The sequence below is a fragment of the Limulus polyphemus genome, unplaced genomic scaffold, assembly GCF_000517525.1.
Source record: "Limulus polyphemus unplaced genomic scaffold, Limulus_polyphemus-2.1.2 Scaffold1271, whole genome shotgun sequence".
Taxonomy (NCBI): domain Eukaryota; kingdom Metazoa; phylum Arthropoda; class Merostomata; order Xiphosura; family Limulidae; genus Limulus; species Limulus polyphemus.
Genome location: NW_013666881.1, coordinates 176,494 through 185,678, shown reverse-complemented (window position 1 = coordinate 185,678; position 9,185 = coordinate 176,494).

Here is a 9,185-nt window from a genome sequence, read left to right as displayed (position 1 = left end):
TTTCAATTATTACAAGCTGGGAAGGATTAACATATACCTCATAATAATGGTTGGAGACGGCTTGAATGGGTAATGAAGAAAAACTTTAATATAAGTTTAACTTACCTGACGATGACAAAACCTTGTCGAAACGTTGTACATTTGCTGTTATGTTAAACTTATATTAAAGTTTTTCTTTATTGCCCATTCAAGCCGTCTCCAACCATCATTAGTCTCAAAGTGGGTTCCTCGTCATCGAATATACCTCATAACTTAAACACGGCTAAAACAGAAAAAGAACCCTTAAATGGCACTAATCCTGAATCAGAAACTCCTGTTTGTATTTTGGGCTTGATCTCAACAAGTATTTCAACTGTTGTCTATGATTGCTTGCAAAATATAACACATTACTAACTATTCTACTGAAAAAACCAGACATTTGAAACACGAAGCTAATCTCATGATAGGAAGGACTATATAAATGTTTCCGTATAAGGAGACCAGTCGTACGAAAGGAAGCAAAGGGCACGTATTTGTATCTTCTGACTAATGTTGTATTCCATTCTATCGTTAAAGTTAATCTTTTGTATATTCTTATATTCCATTTTGTTTACACGTCTGTGGATTATTTTACACTGTTAGATTAGTAGATAGATTTAGGGCTAACATAAATATCTTAATCTGTCCGAACATCACGAGAGATTATGGCTGAAAACATTGACAATGGCGGATACCAGACTGATGAATCGGTGGATTATGACTCTTGCAAGTTTTTGTTTTCTTGTGATTTGTTTATGTATAAATATATTTACATACTCGAAGTCGTTAAACGTAAGAAATAAAATGCTTTGGAATTTAAAGACGTGATATTTTATATAAAGTATAAAGAAATATCAATTTAAAATTATTTTACAAATATAAATCGACTTACAGACTTCAGATGGATTCTACGTTATATTTATACTTAACAAACCTGGTATGATAAGCTGAAGCAGTTCTGATACTTGTTTGTTTGTTTGTTATTAAGCACAAAGCTACACAATGGGCTATCTGTGCTCTGCCCACCACGGGTATCGAAACCCGGTTTCTAGCGTTGAAAGTCCTCATACATACTGCTGTGCCACTGGGGGGCGTTTTGATGCTATTTATCGTCAAAAATAAAGCAATATATTTATCCGGTATATTCGAACAGCATACAAAACGAAACTACAATTTTTTATATAAATAGACACGAAACAGGAGAAAAATATTATAGCTGTTAAAAGTTCAAACCAATAAAGATAATGTGCCCTTTTTAATTATTTTTAGTTAGTTTAGGAACACAAAATGTTGGCTGAGATTTTTAACTTTAACGTAAATGGTTAATGCAGAACAAAGATATTGTTGAACTGTCTTGGGGGGGGGAGTAGTTTTGAACTTTGACGTAAAGATTAGTGCATATAAATGTTTATAGGGTTAAGTAAATTCCATTCTTTTATCCATTAAAGCAATATATACACTCGGGACTAAAACGCGTTTTTCTTACATAAATTTGCCAACATATTTAGTATAAGCCTATTAAATGATGTATTTGAAGTTAGTTAACTTTTTGTGATTTTCTATACATAAAGTTGTTGTTGTTTTCAGCTAGAATGTATTTTTGTGTGTATGTAATATAATCAAGGTTGAAAAACATTGCAACAACAGGTATTTTAAAAATCGGGTATTAATATTAATTTTATTTTGGATTTCTTAATAATCTTTAAAAACTAGATGTACTTGCGCAGGGTCCCCCAAAATGTTCTCTTTCAAGAGTAAATAAAATCCAAATTAAGATTAACAAATATTTTCATTTCTTCCTTTTTCAATTTATAAGTCATTCTGTGTTGTAGCCCACAGAGGGCATAATTTTTCTCGTGATTCATGGCATGCGCACGTTTCACTGACGCCACGACAATACAAATTGCAACGTTAAGCATCCCTTATGTGACGTTCTTTTAATGTCTCCTGACTGACTGACAGACAACACACTACTGTAAAGTACGAGTGGTTAAAACAGTTGAAACAAGTATCAATGCTTCTACAGAGCTACTTTACGATATAAGTGTACTTTATGTTTTGCCTACCTTGAATTTTCAGACACTTGTTAAGCCTGTCATCAAAGAATCGCGTTTTATGTTTAATAATTAAAGTATCAACCAAAAAATACAGTAAGTATGTGTCCAAGAGTAACGTATATTATAGTTAGCTCGAACTATTACCTGATTTATAAAATTATGAGTTTTGCGAGCTTTGGATTTATTTAGGGTTACCATCCTTAAATATAACACTTTGATTTGAAGTTATTTCTATGAACAGTGTAACATTGTTCAGTGACGACTTCAAAATGCAAGGTGAAGATTCAAAGGTAACATTATATTTTCTTTCTCTTGAACTAGAACTCCACCCTTTACCTGAACAAGTAGTAACACGAGTGTTTTACTGCAGGTTAATTACTGCAAGTGTAATCACGGAGGTTGAGCTCGGGTTTTCACTGATGAGCAACACAATAAAGAAACTCACTACAGCAATGAAACACTTTATTGTAATGTTACAGTTTTTATCGGGTATGTTCAACACAAAGTAGAATATAATTCAGTATATATAACACCTCAACACGACAAGTATATTTTTGAACGTGCATGTTTAGAGTTGATTTATTTCTTAATTAAGCCCCCCCCGCCACAGTGGGTCAGTGGTAAATCTCTAGGCTTACTACGCTAAACATCGTGTTTCGATACCCACGATGTGCATAGCACAAATAGACCATTGTGTAACTTTGTGCTTAACAACAAACAAACAGACTAACTTAATTATACTAAAACATCGTGATGGCTTCAAAGATGAGCTAAATTTGTGGAACAGAAAAAAAAACAATTCTTGATAAATCAATCAAATAAATGTTTACAATACAGATGTAAACGAAAACGTGACATACACAGACTTGTACTTTGTTTAGTTTTCCTGATAAGAAATAGGAAAATTTTCTAAAGATGTGGAAATAAAATATTTAAACATTTCTTGTTCCATTAAATAGAAAATCTGTTTCAAAAAATAAAATGTCAATCCTGAAACCATCTGTTATTTGTTTAAAAGCAGAATTTATAGTTAAAAGGTATTGCGATAACACCGACAGCTAATAGTGCTGATAACGCTAATACCGACAGCTAATAGTGCTGATAACGCTAACAACAACGCTACTGCTAATGCAGTAACTCAGTATTACAATTAAATACCTTCATTTTATTTTTCATACACGTGAAAGTGTGTAACTATGTGATTTTTTGTTTGTATCCTTTTCTTAATACACTCGGTAAACGTGCTAAATATATTGAAGAAACAAACTAATTGATAAGAAACACTGTTTTATGTATCAACACTTAGGAATCAGCCATTGGTTCTATAACAGACTACTGTTTCTCCTCCAATAGACGTGCAACTTTCTTTTGTAATAGAATCAGTCCATACATCAGAAACATCCAAATTAAAACGATGTTTTCAGCGTCATATAAAATATGGAACCACTGAAATAAATACAGAAAATATTAATTACAATAAAAAGTAGGGTTTATTAGTTACTTGTTTTATAGAAGATGAAAAGTGTTTTATTTCAAGTTCTTCTATAAAACAAGTAACTAATAAACCTTGAAAGGTGTTTTATTTCAAGTAAGGTTTATTAGTTACTTGTTTTATAGAAAAACACCTTTCATCATTTCAAGCAAGGTTTATTAGTTACTTGTTTTATAGAAGATGAAAGGTGTTTTATTTCAAGCAAGGTTTATTAGTTACTTGTTTTATAGAAGATGAAAGGTGTTTTATTTCAAGTAAGGTTTATGAGTTACTTGTTTTATAGAAGATGAAAGGTGTTTTATTTCAAGTAAGGTTCATTAGTTACTTGTTTTATAGAAGATGAAAAGTGTTTTATTTCAAGCAAGGTTTATTAGTTACTTGTTTTATAGAAGATGAAAAGTGTTTTATTTCAAGCAAGGTTTATTAGTTACTTGTTTTATAGAAGGTGAAAGGTGTTTTATTTCAAGTGAGGTTTATTAGTTACTGGTTTTATAGAAGGTGAAAGGTGTTTTATTTCAAGTGAGGTTTATTAGTTACTTGTTTTATAGAAGGTGAAAGATGTTTTATTTCAAGTGAGGTTTATTAGTTACTTGTTTTATAGAATGTGAAAGGTGTTTTATTTCAAGTAAGGTTTATTAGTTAGTTGTTTTAATCACAAAGACAATACCTTCTGTCATTATCACAATATTAAAGAAGCTAACATAAAACTGAAATATCCAGATGACATCAAGTTCCAGTAAATAATTTTGCATATTTAGAAGTTCGAAAAATATTAAAAGTAAAAAAATTTAGCCAATATTATTGTAGTTACTAAAGTAACTAGAAGAAGTTACAAACACCTCACATAAACTCAGTCAACTAACACGCCTGGTCTTGGTCTTTGATTTGCTAATACAGCGGCTTGTGGGAGATTCGTAAATAGACCGATTTGATCATTTATTGTTCACTACAATGTACGCACTTGGTTATACGGAAATCTATATACTCTGTAACGTGTATTTTCCTCCATTTAACATGGTTATTAGTTGAAGGGTATTTATTTTTCAAGGTTCCTTTTTTTCAGTTCCACGTATAGGTCACTGCAAGGGAATATCCACAGAGAGAAATAGGGAGTTTGAAGAAATAGGGGCTCCAGAGTCGAAGCCAATTCTTCCTTTGTCACTCTGCTAAAAATCAGTTGCACTGGGAGTACATTGAAGCCCCCTGATGGCAACAAAGGCAAAAGAGATCTGAACTTCGGGAGGTGGCACAGCTCCGAACAAGGAAAAAACCCCTTTGGTCACTCCCCAGGGAGACTTACGAGGGAATGCCAAGTTCGATTGAGGTCACTCAAAAAAAGGCGATAAAGGAGAACAATAGAAGGCAGTGGCGCTTCTTGGACTTGGGGAGGAACATGGTGGCTTAAGAGTGTATGCCAAGTTTGGTTGATAACTGTCGAATTACGTGGATATCAAAATTGGACAAACTTTGGCTTTATAAGAAGTATTTTTATACACAAGTCAATGAAAGATTAACTTACTTTATTTAACAACGATATCTTGAGTAACTACTCATTATCGGGTTTTTAATGAACAATGTAGAAACAGACTTACTTGGTGTTTCGGGTGAGTAATGTGAACCTTCTGATTTCGCTTCATTATTCTGACCCTAATGACCCCTAGTGATGACCTGTTGTAAAATGGAGAGCAAAATGCTGTAAGGAGTTATTAGAAATAACAGTATACACCAAGTCATACACGTCATTTAAAGGATTCATATTATTTTAGAGAACAGTTTGTATATTATGTAACGAAGTATTAATATATTATTACTTTGAATTTTACAAATACATACTGGGTTAGTAGCGTACGTAAACATGCGTGTAATATTTAAGTTACATGCAACGTAAATATCAACTACTTCATATAGTTGATAAAACAGTTTAATACACCTTATTAATGTTTGTTCACAAAGCTAAGCCTTCTTGGAAAATGTACGGATATAAACAAATTATTCTTGTCAGAAATAACAAAATTATACCAAAACTATTCATATTACCACACTAGTAAGAGTACGTGACGTGCCAAAATATTAATTGAAATGTCTGTACGTACAGTTGATGCGAATAAACTGTAAAAGACTTGTTTTGTAAATGAACATAAGGTTTGTGATATTTGTTCCACAAATGGACATGCGTGAACTCCACTACAATTAATTCTTGAAGAGATATAAACACACAAGTTGTGTGTATTTTCTAACAACCTAAATAACGTGTGCTTATAAATTCAAAATTATGTTCGTATAAATACATTGTTGTGTTCTCAGCTTATAATAACGACTGTAAAGTTTTCAACTCGAGCTTATTTGGTAGCCATACAAACAACGAGCTTCTGTTCCAAGTTGTGTTGTTTCTGAACATAACGGTTTTACGGTTCAAACCAAATGTTTAAATTTGAGTCCTAAATTTCTAGAATAAATATACGCTTGATTGTCTGGTCTGATGAAATACTGGATAGCGGCATATTAAGAACAATTCTAGTAAAGTTACATAAGGGCAGTCTGCGCTAACCATCTTTAATTTTAACTAATAGAAAAAGGGGAAGGCAGCTTTTCAACAATACCCATCTTCAACTTTTGACCTACTTTAGTCGAATAATTGGATTTGACTGTCACTGTTATAACGCACCCATGATCTCAAAGTGTGGAGCAGTTTTGTGCGGAAATGGTTAGTGCACTTCGAATCTATTGTATTGTAGGCCATAAACTGTCTCGTTACGTGCTCCCCTCCCCCAAAACAAATTCACATTCCACATCCTGCCTTGCTCCTACAAATGAATCAATAGATAGTGGGTCTCACTACAGGCCCCCAACAGTGAGGGAGCCCCTGCGGCAGGATAATCACTACGCGACATGGGACTCAATATTTCTAGAAAATGTGTGTATTACATCTGTTTTTTTTTCTTCTTTAATAAAAGGGTTTTTGACACTCATATTAACATTGCCTTTAAAAGGGTTTTTCCCACTCATATTAACATTGCCTTTAAAAGGGTTTTTCCCACTCATATTAACATTGCCTTTAAAAGGGTTTTTCAAACTCATATTAACATTGCCTTTAAAAGGGTTTTTCCCACTCATATTAACATTGCCTTTAAAAGGGTTTTTCACACTCATATTAACATTGCCTTTAAAAGGGTTTTTCACACTCACATTAACATTGCCTTTAAAAGGGTTTTTCACACTCATATTAACATTGCCTTTAAAAGGGTTTTCACACTCATATTAACATTGCCTTTAAAAGGGTTTTTCACACTCATATTAACATTGCCTTTAAAAGGGTTTTTCACACTCATACTAACATTGCCTTTCTATATTAAGTTTTCTTTAAATATCCCATATTCTTCCAACAGATAAATTATTCGAATTAACTTCCTACATATATAATACGTAACAAAGGTAATCTCAGTTATAAAGCATCATTCTAGTGCTTCGTTCTTATAGTCTAGGCCCGGCATGGCCAGGTGGATAAGGCGCTCGACTCGCAATCTGAGGGTCGCGGGTTCGAATCCCCGTCCCACCAAACATGCTCGCCCTTTCAGCAGTGTGGGCGTTATAATGTGACGGTCAATCCCACTATTCGTTGGTAAAAGAGTAGCCCAAGAGTTGGTGGTGATGACTAGCTGCCTTCCCTCTAGTCTTACACTGCTAAGTTAGGGACGGCTAGCGCAGATAGCCCTCGTGTGGCTTTGAGTGAAATTCAAAACAAACAAAACAAACAATCTTATAGTCTTCATATGGGTTGAATCTTCTTTCGTCCTTACCCGATTATACAAGTTTAATTTAAATTGTTTATTTAATTTACTGCATAGCTAATGTATAACATTAAAACACTAAACCATTTAGATAATGTTAGAATACCTTTCACTCAGAACAATTTACATAATTAATATTTAATAACAGAACCTTTTATTTGGAAGACTCTTAAACTTTTATCGTTCAGGTTATTTTCCTTATGATCTCAAAAATTTTAGTTACTTTTAATATTCATAAACAAACAGGGATTATAGATTTGACAGATTAGAAACAATTACACGTGTAGTCTTATGATAAAAAAACATGATTTGAAACTGAAGTCATTGCTACTCCAACTATTCCGTCAATATAAGTTATTTGCTGTTGTTGTCTAACTTAGTAAAGTGGGAAATGATATCTTATATGAATCTTCAGTTGCTCTAAGTTAAAGCACTTACCGATCTTCGGTCTTCAGGTTCTCTGGAAATTGTCTCTGTAAGAGAATATGTGAATGTATGTGCAATTTCATAAATTAGACAACATCAGTAAATCCTCTCAAAGTTAAGCCTTGAATACTCTTTTTCTTTTTAATAAATCCTTTATTGGGTTATTTTACATTATTAATACAAAAATAAAATTAATTGGAATTACCTCCCATTTTAGGGCTTAGTACCTTGTACTGTGGGAGGTCTCAATATAACTACATAAAAAAAAAGATAAACTTAATATAGTTAGGCTTGCCTCTTAGATAAATACTTAACAATAGATACTGTTTAAAGTGAATTGGTAATTACATAATTATTTATAAAAATAAAGATAATTATTGTATTAAATTAATATAATATTTTAGATTACACTTTTTACTATTCCTATAATCTATTTAATTTAGACTTAGTTATTTTTTTCCATTGATTGTTATTTACCATAATTATTTGTATACTTATCTTCGCCCCCCCCCTCAGTAGCACAGCGGTATGTCTGCGGTCTTACAACGCTAGAATTCGGGTTTCGATACCCGTGATAAGCAGAGCACAGATAGCCCATTGTGTAGCTTTGTGCTTAATTACAAACAAACTTATCTTCAATTATTTATCCACCTTTTGTTTTTAATTCAAATCAATAAAATACTTTTTTTTAAATTGTTTTGCTTTATTAATTGTACGTATTTGTTTCGGAAGAGTATTAAAATACCAGTGTCTAAACCCTACTGTTGTTCTTCTCCTAGGTAACTCATAGAGACCCTTAAATATTCCCCTTGTGTTACCAGAATAGTCTAACCGCTTTACCGGGTGTCCTCCACTATTCAATCTAATCAATGAACTTAAAAAAAACAAAAAAACTCCTTAATATTTAATACAGACAGATGCTTAAACGATTAGGCTTAGGTGATTCCATTGATTTCTTTCTAATCATTACCCTTATTATACTTTTCTGCAGTATGGCTAACTGTATTTGTATAGAGTCAGCGGCTGTTCCCCAAGCTATGATTCCATATTGCAAAGTAGAGCCAATTAATCCACAGTACAATATCTTTAATTGTTCTATCGGGAAAAATCGTCTGACTGTTATAAATATGTATACTAGCTTCCGTATTTTTTTTAGTTAAATCTAATATATGGGGCCTACAATTTAGGCAGTTATCTATAGTGACTCCTAATTATTTAACTTTATCTATTCTATTCAGTTATATTGTTGGGAGTATTATTGAGTACAGTTCTTTTCATGAATATTAGAGCCACAGGAGTTAAGCTGGTCTGTATTATGCAGCGAGACTATCATATAATTTGTTGTTATAACGTTAAGTGATGGTGTGTTTATATCTAACCAGTATTTAATGTTGTTAAGTTATC